At 44.4% G+C, this 19,030-nt stretch overlaps 1 protein-coding gene across 3 annotated transcripts in view; it reads right to left on the bottom strand.

The window, feature by feature from the left end:
• LOC119946739 (cellular nucleic acid-binding protein-like) overlaps positions 1-18,141 on the bottom strand; it is a 37,345-nt gene extending 19,204 nt beyond the window's left edge. For all 3 annotated transcript variants that reach the window (XM_038768171.1, XM_038768172.1, XM_038768174.1), the window contains exon 1: positions 18,052-18,141. The gene's annotated coding sequence lies outside the window, so the exon portion shown is untranslated. The remainder of the gene's footprint in view (positions 1-18,051) is intronic.
• Between the last annotated feature and the right edge of the window lie 889 nt (positions 18,142-19,030).

Genomic DNA, 19,030 nt, shown 5'->3' with positions numbered 1-19,030 from the left:
AGACAAACATTAATATAAATACATTACAGATACATACATAAGTTGTACATAAGTTGGTTCTCTCATCTCTCCAGTCGTTTATTCTCAGTCTCTTTTGCAGGCTCCTCCTCCCCCTCCCATCCTCTTACTGTGGGGGTTCCCCAAGGTTCAGTGCTTGGTCCCCTTCTGTTCTCGATCTACACGCACTCCCTCGGTGACCTCATTCGCTCCCACGGCTTCAACTATCATCTCTGCGCTGATGACACCCAGATCTATATCTCTGCCCCGGCTCTCTCCCCCTCTCTCCAGGCTCGCATCTCCTCCTGCCTTCAGGACATCTCCATCTGGATGTCTGCCTGCCACCTAAAACTCAACATGTCCAAGACTGAACTCCTTGTCTTCCCTCCCAAACCCTGCCCTCTCCCTGACTTTCCCATCTCTGTTGACGGCACTACCATCCTTCCCGTCTCACAAGCCCGCAACCTTGGTGTCATCCTCGACTCCGCTCTCTCATTCAGCCCTCACATCCAAGGCGTCACCAAAACCTGCCGGTCTCAGCTCCGCAACATTGCCAAGATCCGCCCTTTCCTCTCCATCCATACCGCTACCCTGCTCGTTCAAGCTCTCATCCTATCCCATATGGACTACTGCATCAGCCTTCTCTCTGATCTCCCATCCTCGTGTCTCTCCCCACTTCAATCCATACTTCATGCTGCTGCCCGGACTGTCTTTGTCCAGAAACGCTCTGGGCATGTTACTCCCCTCCTCAAAAATCTCCAGTGGCTACCAATCAATCTGCACATCAGGCAGAAATTCCTCACCCTGGGCTTCAAGGTTGTCCATCACCTCGCCCCCTCCTACCTCACCTCCCTGCTCTCCTTCTACAGCCCATCCCGCACCCTCTGCTCCTCTGCCGCTAATCTCCTCACCATGCCTCGTTCTCACCTGTCCCGCCATCGACCCCTGGCCCACATTATCCCCCGGGCCTGGAATGCCCTCCCTCTGCCCATCCGCCAAGCTAGCTCTCTTCCTCCCTTCAAGGCCCTACTGAGAGCTCACCTCCTCCAGGGGGCCTTCCCAGACTGAGTCCCTTCCTTCCTCTCCCCCTCTCCATCCCACCTTACCTCCTTCCCTTCCCCACAGCACCTGTATATATGTATATATGTTTGTACATATCTCTTTATTTATTTATTTATTTATTTATTTATTTTACTTGTACATATCTATTCTATTTATTTTATTTTGTTAGTATGTTTGGTTTTGTTCTCTGTCTCCCCCTTTTAGACTGTGAGCCAACTGTTGGGTAGGGACTGTCTCTATATGTTGCCAACCTGTACTTCCCAAGTGCTTAGTACGTGCTCTGCACACAGTAAGCGCTCAATAAATATGATTGACTGATTTCTTGATTGATTGATAAGTGCTATGTGGCTGGGAGGGGAAAGAAAGAGGGAACAAGTCAGGGTGATGTAGAATGGAGTGTGAGAAGACAAAGTGGGGGCTTATTTAGGGAATGCTCTTGGAGGAGGTGTGCCTTTAATAAGACTTCGAAAGTGGGGAGAATAATTGTCTGTTGGATTTAAGGGGGGAGGCCATTTCAGGCCAGAGATGGGACATGGGAGAGGGATCAGCAGCAAGCTACATGAGATCAAGGAACAGTGAGATTAGCATTACAGGAGCAAAGAGTGCAGGCTGGGCTGTAAGAGGGTAGCGAGGTGAAGTAGGAGACGGCTAAGTGATTGAGTGCTTTGAAGTCAATAGTTTAGCAGATTGGATGGAGAGGGCTGAATAGAATTTGTGACATACTGAATATGGGGTTGAATGAGAGATATTAGGATAAGTCAAGTTTACAGACTTGAAAGGCAGAGAGGATGGTGGTGTGCTGTCTACAGTGACAGGAAAATCAGGGGAGGACAGGGTTTAGGTGGGATATGAGGAGTTTTGTTTTGGGCATGTTCTTTCTACTACACTATGATGTTTCGTTTAAGGCCTCTTACCTCTTACCTCACTTCCCTGATTTCCTCCTACAACCAACCTGCGCACTTCAGTTTTCTAATGCCAACCAAGTCCAGTGGTTGCCCATTCAGTCAGTCAATCGTATTAAATGACCTTGATCTCATCTATACCTCATTCGACCCCTTGCCCAAGTCCTGCCTCTGGTCTGGAACACTCCCCTTCAAATCTCAAGACCACCATAATCCCCACCTTCAAAGGCTTATTAAAATGGCATTTCCCCACAAAGCCTCGCCCAACTACACCCTCATTTTGTCCCCTTTTTTGTCCTAATGGTATTTGTTAAGTGCTTAATGTGTTATGCACTGTCACCTGGGACAGACCTGCCCGAAAACACTGAAATCTCTCTGTTGAGAGTCCTCAAAGTGGCATGCAACATCGATCATCAACCATGACAGAGACCTATCCAAGGACACTGAGATCCCTCTGCTGAGACCAAAAACCAGCATGGACACTGACCATCTCCTGGGACACAGATCTGCCCAAGGACACTGATACCTCTCCACTGGCATGGAACCATTGCCTTTGACCACCCACATAAATTCTGATATTTCATTCCTGAACAGCTGTGGCCAAAACATTCCCATTTCCTCTGCATCACCCTGACTTGTTCCCTTTACTCATTCCATTCCTTGCCCCACTGCACTTATGTATATTTCTGTCACTTATTTATTTACTTATATTCATATCTATCTCCTCCTTTATACTGTAATATCGTTGTGGAAAGGGAATGTGTCTGCTTATTGTTGTACTATACCCTCCCAAGTGCTTAGTACAATGTACTTGTACTTAGTACTTAGTACAAGAGCATTGTTCAATGCTCTGCACACATTAAGAGCTGATTAAATATGACTGACTGACCGCCTAGATGGGCAACCACTGGAATTTCTTGTGTAATGGGGATATGTGAACTGAACTGTTTTTAAGAATTATCTGGGCAGCACAGTGAGGATTGGAGTAGGGAAAGACAGGAGGCAGTGAGGTCAGCAGTAGGCTAATTCAATAATTGAGATGTGATAGGATAAGTGGTTGGATCAACATAGCAGTAGTATGGATAAGGAGGAAAGAGTGCATTTTAGAGATGTTTGGCATATATGAACTAAAATTAAATGTTTTTAAAGATATTTCTTTTAAGGCATTACTGCCTGCCTTAATAGCAAGTGCATTCTCTTTTAAAATTGCATGCAGGTTTCCTCAACTGCAGGGTTAGAATTCCTGTAAAAGCCTCTTAGAGGAAAACTAAGGTGAACACTCCCATACTGATGTTATATTCAAATGAGATATATCCAAACTTACTCCTTGTTTGCTTCAAGCGCTTAGTACAGTGCTCTGCACACAGTAAGCCCTCAATAAATGATTGAATGAATGAATGAATCCTTGACTCCGCTCTCTCATTCACCCCACATATCCAATCCGCCACCAAAACCTGCTGGTCTCACCTTCACAACATTGCCAAGCTCCACCCTTTCCTCTCCAATCCAAACCACTACCATGTTAGTACATTCACTCCTCATATCCCAACTGGTTTACTGCACCACCATCCTTCCTGATCTCCTAACCTCCTGTGCCTCCCCACTTCAGTATATACCTCACTCTGCTGCCTGGATTATCCTTCCACAGAAACGCTCTGGACATCTCACCCCCCTCCTCAAAAATCTCCAGTGGTTGCCTATCAGCCTTCGTATCAAGCAGAAACTCCTCACTATTGGCTTCAGAGCTCTCCATCACCTCACCCCTTCCACCTCACCTCCGTTCTCTCTTTCTACAGCCCAGCCCGCACACTCCGCTCCTCTACCGCTAACCTCCTCACTGTACCTTAGTTTAGCCTGTCCCACTGTCGATCTCTGGCTCACAACCTACCTCTGGCCTGGAATGCCCTCTCTCCTCACAAAATCTGCCGAACAAGCACACTTCTCCCCTTCAAAGCCTGAAAGTTCACCTCTTCCAGGCCTTCCCAGACTGAACCCCCTTTTCCTCTGTTCTTCTTCCCCTCCCCATCACCCCGACTCCCTTCCTCTGCTCTACCCCCAGCCCCACAGCACTTGTGTATATATGTACATATTTACTGTTCTATTTATTTTATTAATGTTGTGTATATATTTATAATTCTATTTATTTACACTGATGTTACTGATGTTTTTCTCTACTTGCTTTGCTTTGTTGTGTTGCCTGTCTGCCTCCTTCTGGACTGTGAGTCCACTGCTGGGTAGGGATTGTCTCTGTTGCAGAATTGTACCTACCAAGAGCTTAGTACAGTGCTCTGTAAACAGAAAGTACTCAATAAATATGACTGACACTGAATGAATGAGTAGCTCAAATGGAGTCCATACTACATTGAATGACACTGATTTGTTGTACAGGTTGTACTAAGCATACTGTAATTTCTCCTGATATTCCTCAGGAATCTTACGTTCACCACTGAAACTACATTATTACTACCTCCTCCCCATCTTCTGCCCCAGTTATCATCCCATCTCCCTCCTACCATTCCTCTACAAATCTCCCTCCTACCATTCCTCTACAAACTCCTTGAATGAGTTGTCTAAACTACCTGTCTCAAGTTCCTCTCCTCCAATTCTCTCCTTGAGGCCTTCCAATCTGGCTTCTGTCCCCTTCACTCCACAGACACCACCTTCTCAAAAATCACAAATGATCTCCTTCTTGCCAAATTTAAAAATCTCTACTCCACCCTAATCCTCCTTGACCTTTCAGGTGCTTTCAACACTGTCAACCATGCCTTGGAAATATTATCCAACCGTGGCTTCACTGCCACTGTCCTGTCTTAGTTCTCCTCATATCTTTCTGGCAGCTCATTCTCTGTCTCTTTCTTGAACTCCTCCTCTGATTCTCATGCCCTAATTGTGGGTGCCTCTCAAGGTTCAGTTCTGGGTCGCCTTTTATTTTCCATCTGTACCCAATCCCATGGAGAATTCATTCACTCACATGGCTTCACCTACCACCTCTATTCACTCCCACAGCTTCAACTATCATCTCTACACTGATGACACCCAAATCTACATCTCCATCTCTGTTCTCCCTCCCTCTCTCCAAACTCATATGTCCTCCTGCCTTCAGGACATCTCCATCTGGATGTCTGCCTACCTGCCCACTCAGATCCTAATCTTCCCTCCCAAACCCTGTCCTCTCCCTGACTTCCGTCACTGTAGATGACACTACCACCCTTCCTGTCTCACAAGTCCGCAACCTTGCTGTCATCCTTGACTCCACTCTCTCATTCACTCCACACATCCAATCCGTCACCAAAACCTGCCAGTCTCACCTCCACAACATCACCAAGATCCACCCTTTCTCTCCATCCAAACTGCTACCTTGTTGGTTCAAACTCTCATCCTACCCCGAATGCATTACTGCATCGGCCCCTTCTCTGATTTCCCATCCTCCTGTCTCTCTCCGCTTCAATCTATACTTCACTCTGCTGCCCAGATTCACTTTGTACAGAAATGCTCTGGGCATGTCATTCCCCTCCTCAAAAATCTCCAGTGGTTGCCTATCAACCTTCAAATCAAGTGAAAACTCCTAACTCTCGGCTTCAAAGCTCTCCATCACCTTCACCCCCTCCTACCTCACCTCCCTTCTTTCCTTCTACAGCCCAGCCCACACCCTCTGCTCTTCTGACACTACCTTCCTCACTGTGCCTCATTCTCTTCTGTCTCCACCGTTAACCCCTGGCCCACATCTTACCTCTGGCCTGGAATGCCATCCCTCCACACATCCACCAAGCTAGCTCTCTTCCTCCCTTCAGAGCCCTACTGAGAGCTCACCTCCTCTATGACGCCTTCCTGGACTGAGCACCCCCCTTTTCCTCTCCTTTTCCGCTCCTCCCCATTGCCCCCCCTCTTTGCTCTTCCCTTCCCCTCACCATAGTACTTGTGTATGTTTGTACATATGTATTACTCTATTTTATTAATGGTGTGTCTATAGCTATAATTCTAATTACTTTGATGGTATTGACATCTGTCTACTTGCTTTGTTTTGTTTTGTCTCCCCCTTCTAGACTGTGAGAACATTACTGGGTAGGGACCATCTCTGTATGTTGCCAATTTGCATTTCCCAAGGGTTTAGTACAGTGCTCTGCATACAGTAAGTGCTCAATAAATGATTGACTGATTGATTGACTGACTTAAAATGCAGCAGTAATACAGAAGTGGAGGACATAAGTGAGTTCATTTTTGTGAAAAATCATTGTGTATAACCACTCACTCTTCAAAAACCTCCTCCAAGGTTGCCTTTCCACCTCCACACCAAACAAACCCCTCAGCCTCACTTTATTGCAGCCAATGCATGTCCCCACTAAGCTGTAAGCTCACTGTGGGTAGAGAATATGTCTACCAATTCTTTTATATTGTATTTTCCTAAGTGCCTAGTGTAATACCTACAGTTAAATGCTCAATAAATTCAACTGATTGGCTGATTGATTTAATCAGCTATCTCCTCCCTATTTTACCTAGTTAATATCCTATTATAACCCAGCCAACACTCCTGAAACACCAACCTACTCCGTGAACCTCAATTTCATCTACCTGAACTCCAGTTTCTGCACACATCAAACTTCAGACCTGGACCACCTCACCCTTCATATCTCCCCCTACTTTCAAAGTCTTCCTGAACTCACACTTCCAAGAGCCCTTCCCTGGGTAAGCCCTCATTTCCCTTCCCCACCCAACCCTCTGCATTGACAATGTACTTGGTTGTGTACCCCTTAAGCACTTAGATGCTCACCTCAGCCTCATGGCACTTATGAGAATATCCTTAATTTGCATATTTATTAATTGCTACCCCCCCTCCCTCCTTGTCGGAAGGGAAAGTGCCTACCACCTCGAATGTACTGCGCTTTCCCAAGCACATACAACCAATATAATCAATCAATCATATTTATAGAGTACTGACTCTGGACAGTGCACTGTATTACTGTGTGACCTTGGGCAAGTCACTTAACTTCTCCAAGCCTCAGTTACCTCATCTGTAAAATGAGGATTAAGACTGTGAGCCCCCGTAGGACAACATGATCCCCCTGTATCCCCCCCAGCGCTTAGAACAGTGCTTTGCACATAGTAAGCAATTAACAAATACCATCATCATTATTACTATTATTATTATTATTAAGCAATTGGGAGGGAATCATAAAACAGACTGGTAGATACATTCCCTGCCCTCAAGGAGTTTACAGTCTAGAGGGAGAGAGATATATATAAAATTAAGTCCGTAAAAAACACCACTGATTGACTGGTTGGTTTGTTGATCGACTGAAACCTGTGTCCTCATACTCAAAGACTGGATGTAACTGATGGGGAAAATCTTCCTGCTGAGCACTCAAATCAGTGAGCAAACCTAGTTCTGAACTTGAAAGGGATAGTACAGTGGGGCAAGGTATGAGCACCTTGCTCATTGGAAGTAAGCCCTCTATTTCCTGTTTTCTCTCGACTACCAACTACATGCTCTATCCACAGCAAATAAAAAAAACAACAACTTTAAGGTCTAGAGGGTGAGACAGACATTTAAAAGAATGAATGAATGAATCAATCAATCGATATTCATTCTTTCAATCGTATTTATTGAGCGCTTACTGTGTGCAGAGCACTAAAGTACATAAGAGGCGAAAAGCACTTTATTTGCGATAGCTTTTTTTTAAGCTATTTACTAAGCACTTACTGTGTGCCAGTCACTTTTCTAAGAGCTAGGGTAGATACAAGCTAATCAAGTTGGACATACACCATGTCCCATATAAGCTCATAGTTCTAATGCCCATTTTACAGGTGAGAAAACTGTGACACAGAGAAGTTAAATGACTTCATCATCATCAATCGTATTTATTGAGCGATTACTATGTGCAGAGCACTGTACTAAGTGCTTCGGAAGTACAAATTGGCAACATATAGAGACAGTCCCTACCCAATAGTGGGCTCACAGTCTAAAAGGGGGAGACAGAGAACAAAACCAAACATACTAACAAAATAAACTAAATAGAATAGATAGGTACAAATAAAATAAATAAATAAATAAATAAATAGAGTAATAAATATGTACAAACATATATACATATATACAGGTGCTGTGGGGAAGGGAAGGAGGTAAGATGGGGGGATGGAGAGGGGGACGAGGGGGAGAGGAAGGAAGGGGCTCAGTCTGGGAAGGCCTCCTGGAGGAGGTGAGCTCTCAGTAGGGCCTTGAAGGGAGGAAGAGAGCTAGCTTGGCGGATGGGCAGACGGAGGGCATTCCAGGCCCGGGGGATGATGTGGGCCGGGGGTCGATGGCGAGACAGGCGAGAATGAGGTACGGTGAGGAGATTAGCGGTGGAGGAGCGAAGGGTGCGGGCTGGGCTGTAGAAGGAGAGAGGGAGGTGAGGTAGGAGGGGGCGAGGTGATGGACAGCCTTGAAGCCCAAGGTGAGGAGTTTCTGCCTGATGTACAGATTGACTGGTAGCCACTGGAGATTTTTGAGGAGGGGAGTAACATGACCAGAGCGTTTCTGGACAAAGACAGTCCGGGCAGCAGCATGAAGTATGGATTGAAGTGGAGAGAGACACGAGGATGGGAGATCAGAGAGAAGGCTGATGCAGTAGTCCAGATGGGATAGGATGAGAGCTTGAATGAGCAGGCTAGCGGTTGGGATGGAGAGGAAAGGGCGGATCTTGGCAATGTTGCGGAGCTGAGACCGGCAGGTTTTGGTGACGGCTTGGATGTGAGGGCTGAATGAGAGAGCGGAGTCGAGGATGACATGAAGGTTGCGGCTTGTGAGACAGGAAGGATGGTAGCGCCGTCAACAGAGATGGGAAAGTCAGGGAGAGGACAAGATTTGGGAGGGAAGACAAGGAGTTCAGTCTTCGACATGTTGAGCTTTACGTGGCGGGCAAACATCCAGATGGAGATGTCCTGAAAGCAGGAGGAGATGCAAGTCTGGAGAGAGGGGGAGAGAGCAGGGGCAGAGATGTAGATCTGGGTGTCATCAGCGTAGAGATGATAGTTGAAGCCGTGGGAGCGAATGAGGTCACCAAGGGAGTGCGTGTAGATTGAGAACAGAAGGGGACCAAGCACTGAACCTTGGGGAACCCCCACAGTAAGAGGATGGGAGGGGGAGGAGGAGCCTGCAAAAGAGACTGAGAAAGAACGACCGGAGAGATAAGAGGAGAACCAGGAGAAGACGGAGTATGTGAAGCCAAGGTCAGATAGCGTGTTGAGGAGAGGGGGGTGGTCCATGGTGTCGAAGGCAGCTGAGAGGTCGAGGAGGATTAGGATAGAGTATGAGCCGTTGGATTTGGCAAGCAGGAGGTCATCGGTGACCTTTGAGAGGGCAGTTTCCGTGGAATGTAGGGGACGGAAGCCAGACTGGAGGGGGTCGAGGAGAGAGTTGTTGTTGAGGAATTTGAGGCAGCGAGTTTAGACAACTCGTTCAAGGAGTTTGGAAAGGAATGGTAGGAGGGATATGGGGCGATAACTAGAAGGTGAGGTGGGGTCAAGAGAGGGTTTTTTTAGGATGGGAGAGACATGGGCATGTTTGAAGGCAGAGGGGAAGGAACCAGTGGAGGGTGAGCGGTTGAAGATGGAAGTTAAGGAAGGGAGAAGGGATGGAGCGAGAGATTTCATGAGATGAGAGGGAATGGGGTCAGAAGCACAGGTGGCCGGAGTAGCACTTGAGAGGAGGGAGGAGAGCTCCTCTGAGGATACTGCTGGGAAGGATGGGAGAGTAGCAGAGAGTGTTGAGAGCCGGGGGGCTGGAGGAAGGGTAGACTTGCCCAAAGTCACTCAGCAGGCAACTGGTGGCTGGAACTAGAACTCAGGTCCTTCTGATTCCCATGCCCAGGGTCTATCAAGTAGGCCATGCTGTTTCTCTTGAGAGAGTACACTGTAAGACTGTGAGCCCACATGGGACAACCACATCACCTTGTAGTCTCACCAGCTCTTAGAACAGTGCTTTGCACATAGTAAGTGCTAAACAAGTGCCATCAGGCCTTCCCAGACTGAGCCCCCTCCTTCCTCTCCCCCTCCTCCCCCTCCCTCCTTCACCTCCCCATAGCACCTGTATGTATATGTACATATGTTTGTACATATTTATTACTCTATTTTACTTTTATATATTTATTCTATTTTATTTTGTTAATATGTTTTGTTTTGTCTCCCCCTTCTAGACTATGAGCCCACTGTTGGGTAGGGATCGTCTCTATATGTTGCCATCTTGTACTTCCCAAGTGCTTAGCATAGTGCTTCGCACAAAGTAAGTGCTCAATAAATACGACTGAATGAATGAATAGACTCTTGAGTGTGGAGTGGAAGGGACCAGGTGCTTTCTTCTCCTAGTGGGGTTTCAATACTTTTTAAAGACCAATTATAACCTCCATTTGTTGGAAGGAAATTAAAAAAAATTGTGACCAATGAGTGACGATTTCTGTTAAACATGGGCAACCTGAAGGATTGAGTCTGAGCCAAATCACATTTGCTCAAAACCTAGGCTGGCGGCTCCAGGAATGCTGTAAGGGTGAGGCAGGCAGCACTGAGAGCCTTTAGATATTTTCTTTGTAAGCAGCAAGGCAACAGAAGGTATTGGGTGCCAGTCTAGACCCAGGCTACCAGCTCCAAGCAGAATGGGGGTAAATAGTTGGTCTTCAGATGGTGGCCCTATGGCAAGTGTAAAGGACCCTGACCCGTGCTGGTCCCACTACCCACCCTTCCGTCCCTTCAAAGGGAATGCTGAAATCAGAGAAGCAGTGTGGCTCACTGGAAAGAGCATGGGCTTGGGAGTCAGAGGTCATGGGTTCAAATCCCAGCTCTGCCAATTGTCAGCTGTGTGACTTTGGGCAAGTCACAACTTCTTTGTGCCTCAATTACCTCATCTATAAAATGGGGATGAGGACTGTGAGCCCCACGTGGGACAACCTGATCACCTTATATTCTCCCCAGTGCTTACAACAGTACTTTGTACATAGCAAGTGCTTCACAAGTGCCATCATCATTATCATTATTAAATTGAGCCTTTAGCCTTAAGGGAATAATCCCTTTGAATAGCAGCCTCTAAAATGAACAGTTTTTGGGAATTCCCTATCAATAAAGTTGGACTAGCTTCACAACACCTTGCCATCTATTTAAGACTATTTAAGACTTCCCCTGTTTATCAGTAGTTTCACCTACTTATCAGTAGTATCACCTACTTATCAGTAGTATCAGATCACCTAGAACAAAGCAGATCTGGAGCTGAACAGAAAATACCTGAGGGACTTACTTCTTTCTATCCTAATTACTTCTCTTGTATTCTATTCCTCTAATCAATATGAATGTCATATTAATGGTATACAAAGAAACTCTATATTGCTTGAAGTTGAGCTGGTCTTCACTAGCAGGGGGAATCTCTGCTGCTCAACTGTCTCTCCCTACTAAAAGAAGCACTAATAGTAATAAACTTGTCTCTGACATACCCTCTTAAATACAACTCAGGTCTGTAAAGTTTTACTTCCACACTACCAAGCAAAGTCCTTGCTAATTTTTAAGGGCTCAATAACTACCTAAACTAATCAACTAAATACATAATGGAGGCAGTCTACAGGGAAAGGAGAACACCAAATTAAAAAATTGGGGGAGAGCAAAGAAGGAAGAGGGAGAACTCTGTAGATTCAGGATCTTGGCCTTTGCAGGACTATAACACAGGTTATTCTAGGCTAACTGAAAACATCAGTGGCAATTACTTATTCTTTCCTTGAACACTGCTGATCTTACTGGCATAACCCTTCCATGTTAACACTGACACCTGAGGACAGATAGGAGGGGCACAATATTTCCATCTCTCTACTGGCTTGTGTAGAGGCTCTGGCTCTGTTTGGAAATCAGAGAGGAGGTGGCTCAGTTTCCCATTACTGAAGACAGCATTAATAATAATAATAATAATGGCATTTGTTAAGAGCTTACTATGTGCAAAGCACTGTTCTAACAGATGGGGGGGATACAAGGTGATCAGGTTGTCCCACATGGGGCTCACAGTCTTAATCTCCAAAGCATTACCATTCTTTCCATCTCACAAGCCTATAATCTTGGCACTATCCTTGATTCCACTCTCTGATTCAACCCATATATTCAATCCATCACTAAATCCTATATGGTTCCACTGTAAAAATCCACATATTCCTCTCCATCCAAACTGCTACTTTGTTAACCCAAGCACTTCTCCCTCTCCCACCTTGAATGCTTTACCAGCCTTCTTACTACTAACCTCCCTACCTCCCATCTCTTCCCACTCTAGTACACTTTGCTATGCTGCCCAGATCATTTTTTACAAAAACGTTTAGGCCATGTTTCCCCACTCCTCAAGAACCTCTGCAATAAAGTGGAACTTCTTACCACTGGCTTTAAAGCACTCAATCACCTTGCCCGGGCCTACCTCATCTCACTACTCTCCTGCACAACTTGCTCCTCGTTCATTCCTTCATTCATTCACACGTTTGTTCATTCATTCTATATAAATTCATATTTATTGAGCACTTAGTGGTGCAAAGTACAGAACTAAGCACTTGAGACAGTACAATACAACAATAAACAAACCTATTCCTTGGACACAACAAGCTTACAGTCTAGAGTCTAGACAATATAAAAGTCTAGAGTGGGGAGACAATATAAAAAATAAATTACATATATGTACATAAGAGCTTGTGTGGATGGGAGAAGGGAAGAACAGAGGGAGTGAGTCAGGGTGTTACAGAAGGAAGTGGGAGAAGAGGAAAGTGGGGGCTTAGTCAGGGAAGACCTCTCGGGGTAGATGTGTCTTCAATAAAGATTTGAAGAGGGGGAAAGTAACTGTCAGATTTTGAGGAGGGAGGGCATTTCTGGCCAGAGGCAGGATGTGGATAAAGGGTCAGCAGCAAACTACATGAGATTGAGAAACAGTGAAAAGGAGCGAAGAGTGAAGGCTGGGTTGTAGTAACAGAGTAGCAAGGTGAGGTAGGAATGGGCAAGGTGATGGAGTGCTTTAAAGCCATCGGTGAGGAGTTTTTGTTTGATGTGCAGGTGAATGGGCAACCACTGGAGTTTTCTGAGGATTGGGGTGACATGTCCTGAACATTTCCGTAGAAAAGTGATCCAAGCAGCAGAGTGAAGTATGGCCTGGAGTAGGGAGAGGCAGGATGCGAGGAAGTTAGCAAGGAGGCTGACACAGTAATCCAAGTGGGATAGGATGATTGATTTTATTAATGTGGCAGCAGTTTGGATGGAGGAAAGGTTTAGCGATGTTGTGAAGTTGGGACGATAGGATTTAGTGATGGGTTAAATATGTGGGTTGAAGGAGAGAGAGGAGTCAACAATAATACCAAGGTTATAGGTTTGTGATACAGGAAGGATGGTGGTGCCATCTACTGTGATGGGAAAATAATGGGAAGGACAGTCTTTGAGTGGGAAGACAGGAGTTTTGTTTTAGGTATATTAAGCTTGAGGTGATGAGAAGACACTCAAGTAGGGATGTCTTGTTAAACTGTGGAGAGAGAAAGAGATCAGGGCTGGAGATGCAGTTTTGCTTATCAACATTCTCACTGTACCTTCATCTTGTTTAACTCACTGCTGACCTCTCACTCGTAGCCTGCCTCTGGACTAGAATGCTCTTCTCTTCATATCTGACAATTATTATCCCCACCTTCCAAGTCTTAATCAATCATATTTATTGGGAACTTACTGTGTGCAGAGCGCTTTACTAAGCACTTGGATAGCACAATTTGGTAACATGTAGAGACAATCCCTACCCAACAACGAGCACAACTCCTCCAGGAGGCCTTCCATAAATAAGCCCTCCTTTCCTCTCGTCCCACTTTCTCTGTACCACCTTGTCATGTTCCCTTTATTTATCACCCCACCAAATCCCCAGCACTTATGTACATATCTGTAATTTATTTATTTATATTAATGTTGGTCTTTCCCTCAAGACTGTCACAGTCTTTTAGACTGTGAGCCCACTGTTGGGTAGGGACTGTCTCTATATGTTGCTAACTTGTACTTCCCAAGCGCTTAGTACAGTGCTCTGCACACAGTAAGCGCTCAATAAATACGATTGATGATGATGATGATGATGACTGTCTCTATATGTTGCCAACTTGTACTTCCCAAGCGCTTAGTACAGTGCTCTGCACACAGTAAGCGCACAATAAATACAATTGATTGACTGATTGATTGATTGACTGTAAGGAGGGAATGGGTCCACTATATTGTTATAATGTACTCTCACAAGGGCTTGGTGCAGCGCTCTGCACAAAGTAAGTGCTCAACAAATACAACTAACTGACTGTGACTAACTAACCAGAACGCCACTTTTGCAGGAATACATATCTCTATGTACAAACTGACCCTAAAAACAATGAAAACCATGTGGAAAGAGCACAGACCTGGGTGTCGGAGAATCTGGGCTCTAAACTCAGCTCTACCATTAATTTGCTGGATGACCTCGGGAATTCACTTAACTACTCTTACCTCGGGAGCTTCCTTGCCTGCAAAATGGGGATTAAATCCTACTTTCTTCTACTCAGCTCCAAATGGGACAATGATTGTGACTGGCCTTATTATCTTGTACTTCTCCAGCTCTATATACAGTGCATGGCATTTACTAAGTGCTTAAAACTATCAATATCATTACTAAAACACAAAATGATAAAATGCGAAAGTTGTTTTTTATATAAAAGAGGCAAACCACTTTTGTGGTGCAAAAAATGGGACCAAGGATATTATTGTAATCTGAATTACTATTATTTATATTCATATTTTTCTCCCCCTCTAGACTTACTATAAGCCAAACACTGCACTACGAGTTAGATACAACTTCTGAGCTCAATACTACCATCTACACTCATTCCCTTGGAGAACTCATTCACACCCATGGCTTCAACTACTATCTCTATGCAGATGACACCCAAATCTACATCTCCCCTGATCTCTCTCCCTCTTACCAGGCTCACTTCTCCTCCTGCCTTCAAGACACCAATACTTGAGTATTCTCCCACCACCAATTTAACATGTCCAAGCCCGAGCTCCTTATCTTCCCACTCAAACCCTGTCCTCTCCCAGACCTTCCCATCACTGTAGACAGCACCATCATCCTTCCCATCTCACAAGCCTATTACCTTGGCATAATCCTTGACTCCTCTCTCTCATTCAACCCACGTATTCAATCTGTCATTAAATCCTGGTGGTCCTACCTTCACAACATCGTTAAAACCCACTCTTTCCTCTCCATCCAAACTGCTACCACATTAATTAGAATCACTTATCCTATCCCACCTAGATTACTGAATTTATCTCCTTGTTGACCTCCCAATCTCTTATCTCTCTCTACTCCAGGCGATTGCCTGGATCATCTTTCTACAAAAACATTCTGGGAGTGTCACCCCATTCCTCAAAAATCTCCAGTGGTTGTCCATCACCACCATATCAAACAAAAATTCCTCTCTATTGGCTTTAAAGCACTCCATCACCTTGCCCCCTTCTACCTCACCTTGCTTTTCTTCTTCTACAATGCAACCTGCATACTTTGCTCCTCTGAGACTCCTTCTCACTGTGCCTCCATCTTGTCTGTAATGCCCGCGACCTCTGGCCCATGTCCTGCCTCTGGCATGGAATGCCTTCCCTCCTCAAATCCACCAATTAATCCCCCACCTTCAAAGCCTTACTGAAGGCTGTCTCTTTATTTGTATTGGTGTCTGTCTCCCCCTTCCAGACTGTGAGCTCACTGCAGGCAGGTCCGGACTGTCACTCTTTATTGTTGTATTTTCCCAAGCACTTAGTAAAGTGCTCTGCACACAGGAAGCGCTTAATAAGAATGAGCTGGACATAAGTTCCACAATGGATTTACAGTCTTAATCCTCATTTTACGATGAAATAACTGGGACACAGAAGTTAAGTTAAGTTAACAATATATGGTTGTACATATTTATTACTCTGTTTATTTATTTATTTATTTATTTTACTTGTACATTTCTATCCTATTTATTTTATTTTGTTGGTATGTTTGGTTCTGTTCTCTGTCTCCCCCTTTTAGACTGTGAGCCCACTGTTGGGTAGGGACTGTCTCTATGTGTTGCCAATTTGTACTTCCCAAGCGCTTAGTACAGTGCTCTGCACATAGTAAGCGCTCAATAAATACGATTGATTGACTGATTAAGTGACTGACCCAGGGTCACACTACTGGTAAGTAGTGGCGGTGGGATTAGAACCTAGGAACCTGGACTCCCAGGCCAGTGCCCTTTCCAATGAGCTGTGCTGCTTCTCCCAAGAAATGTGAGCAGATAGCATAGGTACCAAGTCTGTTATATTTCACTCTCCCAAAAACTTGGTACAGAGCTCTGCATATAGTAACAGTTACAGAAAAACTACTGATGGATTGATATAGATACTAAGGTGAGTATTTAATTAAACAAAGGTAAAACAGATTGAAAAAACAGCCCATTCCAGAGAAATTTAATGTAAACATATAAAACCAAGTTTGTATTGTTCACATTAAAAGAGTCAATGGTAATAAATAAAGGTTCTGAACCATGAGATCTGAAAATCTAACAACTAAAAATATTTGTTTTAACCCTCAATTTTAAAATAAGACTTCTCAATGCTTTCCAAGTTAAATACTAGGTTAGTAGACAATTATAATGTTACAGTAAAGTATACAATTCATTTACTTTGCATTACAATATACGGATTCTGGTTGCTCAAAAAGAACTTAACTCCTTGTGGGCAGGGAATGAGTCTGTTGTTGTAACCGCTCTCCCAAGTGGTTACTTGTACAGTGTTTTGCACACAGTAAGCACTCAAAAAATACGACTGAATGAATGAACTGAACACACCTTCTGTCAATTTATGTCTCCATGCTGGTTTGATTAATAATAATTGCATTTGTTAAGTGCTTACTATGTGCAAAACACTATTCTAGGCACTGTGGAGGACGCAAGGTGATCAGATTGTCCCACGTGGGGCTCAGTCTTCATCCCCATTTTACAGATGAGGTAACTGAATCACAGAGAAGTTAAGTTACACGGCTGACAATTGGCAGAGCCGGGATTTGAACCCATGACCTCTGACTCCCAAGCCCGTGTTCTTTCCACCGAGCCACAATGCTTCTCTAATTTTTAGTGATTAACACATTGACTACGTAGTTACAGCACATACTATACGGTATAACAAACCTAAGGTAATTTTACGACTATTTTTTAATTTGAAAAACTTCGAGATGGCTAAACTATTTGGATAGAAAAAAAAAATTTAATTGCCAGTTTTACATCTTGGGTTCTGAAACAATCCCACTTTCAAAATAATTGGAGGCAAGGGAGCTAATAAATTATAGATTACTTAGGAACTGAGTGTTCTGTAAAACTCTGATTCCATGTTTTTAAATTGACTTATGATACACCCATTCTTTTGGTATTTTGCTTTCACTAGGATAGTTTTTAAAAAGTAAGAGAAGTGGTACTTCTCGGGACAGAAAAATGTTTTGGGACACTCTCAGGCCAATTTGTGTTACTAAATAATTTCCCAAAAGTAAGATCAATTAACTATTGCGGTAGTGGGAGAAGACGAAGGAGAGAACAGTGGGGGAAAAGAGGAGAAAAGGAAACGGCTTGAGTTTGGGTTTGATAATAACTCTTACTCATCATGTCCGCCATTTAGGCACATCGGGCTTCATGCACTTTTTCGGCTCATATTTTCGAGCACGTAATTCTCATCCTCGACATTTCAAGCACATATTCCAATTTATTTACTTCCGTCCTCATATACCCGTGCCTAAAATATTTTGACCGCCACATGGGATTCCCAGCCTACTCCACCTTTCTCCCACTTCTCCAGGTGCAAGGCCCTGATATCCCGGGCTTTACACCGACTCCTACGGAACGCTTCAACTGTCTTAGTCCCATTTTGCAACTTCGAGTTCGTATAACCATCAATGCCATCAAAAAACCTAAATAAGCCCCTACAATCCGTCTAAGAAACGGGTGCTAAGACTGCGCTGTATGATTCCCGGGCTTCCTGTCTGATGAAACAATACAATTTCCCTCTTACACCGGTCTCTTCCCTAGTTTTTATGCAGCATCCCTCCTGTTACCTGTGGATCGTGAACAGCTGACACAACCGTCCGTCCCTGGACCAAAGACTAGCGGGTCTAACTGCTCCCAAGGCCTCCGCTGCGCCACGCCGATTTGCACACGGTTCTACGTGTCGCTGCGCACGGCTCCTCCGCAATATATACCCAATCAGACCCAAGGTTATAGCCATCCATTCAGTGCCTCTCTTACAAGGAAAAATCCCGCCCACATTTCTTCCGCATATAATTTTATACCTCTTTTACTTCCGTTCACAACTTTACTCTTTGTGTATTTTGTGTGCTCAAATGCAGTTTTCCTGAATGTTTTATGTACTTTTCATGAAAACTTTCCAATCAACAGAGACGTCAAATTTTTAACTTTCATTCATTATTAAGAGCTTACTATGAGGTGACCACTGTATAAAGAATTTGGGAAAGTTCAATATAACGACAGACATATTCCCTGCCCACAACGAGCTCACAGTCTAGAGGGGGAGACAGACATTAATATATATACAAACATAAATAAATAAATAAATTACAGATATACATAGCTATATACAATACATGCTGCGGGGATGGGGGCGGGGAAGAGGGGATAAATGGAAGGGAGGAAGGAAGGAAGAACGTCCAAGAAGGGAATGAGAGTATAGGAGAGTAGGGCTTAGTCAGGGAAGGCTTCTTGAAGCAGCGTGGCTTCGTAAAAAGAACCCTGGCTTGGGTGTCAGAGAACGTGGGTTCTAATCCCGGTTCCGCCACTTGTCTCCTGTGTGATCTTGGGGAAGTCACTTCACCTCCCGGTGCCTCAATTCCCCTCATATGTAAAATGGGGATTAAGACTGTGAGCCCAACGTGAGACAACCTGATTACCTCGTATCTACACCAGTGTTTAGAACAGTGCTTAGTAAGCGCTTAACAAATACCATTATTATTATTGGAGGAGATTTGCCTTCAATAAGGCTTTGAAGTAAAGGAGAACAATTATCTGTCCGAAAACGCA

The sequence above is a fragment of the Tachyglossus aculeatus genome, chromosome Y3 (genome assembly GCF_015852505.1).
Source record: "Tachyglossus aculeatus isolate mTacAcu1 chromosome Y3, mTacAcu1.pri, whole genome shotgun sequence".
Taxonomy (NCBI): Eukaryota; Metazoa; Chordata; class Mammalia; order Monotremata; family Tachyglossidae; genus Tachyglossus; species Tachyglossus aculeatus.
This window is presented reverse-complemented; position numbering and strand designations above follow the sequence as displayed.